Here is a 948-nt window from a genome sequence, read left to right as displayed (position 1 = left end):
TAACATCACAGACTTTGACGAGCCCGTGAGCAAGAAACACTGTCGCCCCAGTCTGACCGCGACCCCGACGCCTCCTCCCTCCCTGCCCTGGCGCATGTGCATGGCGATGTGATCGACAACCAGGCCGATGTAAAGCCGTCGCAGATGGACGTTGACACAGCAATGAAAACAGCGTTATTTCACGCCACGTCTGATCGTCGCACCGACCCTCCCTCTCTTTCACCCTCTCCCCTTTGCCTTCATTACGCGATCCTGTCACCTCGGGGGCGCTCTCTCAGTGGGCGTACGGCCTCGAGACGGCATGCGCGTGGCTGTCGCGGCCTCGCTGTCCCTTTTGGGGGCGTGCGTTGGACGCGTTCCGCTGCGTGTGTGTGCACGGGGGTCGGAGAGCAAGGGCGCGCGCGGTGTGACGCTCGGCGCCCTGTGCGCCTGATGCTCCGCCGCGTGACTATCCCGTTATGCATATCCTGTGTGCGCTCTAGCTCCATCGGGGCCCTGACGAGTCAGCAACAAACCATGCATTACACATTTTGCGCAGAGTGCCCCCTTCCCGTGAAAGCTCTTTTTTGTAGTGCGCTCGTCGCTAAACCAACAGACGCGGTGCACGAAACTGGAGAGCAAGAGATGTCCACGACTCCGCCTCGGTGTATATATATATATACGCACATGGCTGCAGCTTTGGGATTTCTGGAGACGGATCTGGATATGATGATTGACGTAACATCACAGACTTTGACGAGCCCGTGAGCAAGAAACACTGTCGCCCCAGTCTGACCGCGACCCCGACGCCTCCTCCCTCCCTGCCCTGGCGCATGTGCATGGCGATGTGATCGACAACCAGGCCGATGTAAAGCCGTCGCAGATGGACGTTGACACAGCAATGAAAACAGCGTTATTTCACGCCCCGTCTGATCGTCGCACCGACCCTCCCTCTCTTTCACCCTCTCC

At 59.0% G+C, this 948-nt stretch overlaps 5 non-coding genes across 5 annotated transcripts; all 5 read left to right on the top strand.

The window, feature by feature from the left end:
- Tc00.1047053405147.50 lies at positions 1 to 56 on the top strand. The gene has a single exon (XR_008253990.1). It is a non-coding gene; the product is annotated as a C/D small nucleolar RNA (snoRNA), TB11C2C1, 5' partial (small nucleolar RNA).
- A 49-nt stretch (positions 57 to 105) lies between these two features.
- Tc00.1047053405147.40 lies at positions 106 to 197 on the top strand. The gene has a single exon (XR_008253989.1). It is a non-coding gene; the product is annotated as a C/D small nucleolar RNA (snoRNA), TB11C2C2 (small nucleolar RNA).
- Positions 198 to 557: 360 nt separating this feature from the next.
- Tc00.1047053405147.30 lies at positions 558 to 625 on the top strand. The gene has a single exon (XR_008253988.1). It is a non-coding gene; the product is annotated as an H/ACA snoRNA, TC11C2H1 (small nucleolar RNA).
- An 80-nt stretch (positions 626 to 705) lies between these two features.
- On the top strand, positions 706 to 774 carry Tc00.1047053405147.20. Its single transcript, XR_008253987.1, has one exon. It is a non-coding gene; the product is annotated as a C/D small nucleolar RNA (snoRNA), TB11C2C1 (small nucleolar RNA).
- Positions 775 to 823: 49 nt separating this feature from the next.
- Tc00.1047053405147.10 lies at positions 824 to 915 on the top strand. The gene has a single exon (XR_008253986.1). It is a non-coding gene; the product is annotated as a C/D small nucleolar RNA (snoRNA), TB11C2C2 (small nucleolar RNA).
- Positions 916 to 948: the final 33 nt, after the last annotated feature.

Source organism: Trypanosoma cruzi (genome assembly GCF_000209065.1).
Source record: "Trypanosoma cruzi strain CL Brener chromosome Unknown tcruzi_1047053405147, whole genome shotgun sequence".
NCBI classification, from domain to species: Eukaryota; Euglenozoa; class Kinetoplastea; order Trypanosomatida; family Trypanosomatidae; genus Trypanosoma; species Trypanosoma cruzi.
The sequence above is the reverse complement of the archived record's forward strand: the minus strand, read 5'-3'. Positions and strand labels throughout refer to the sequence as shown.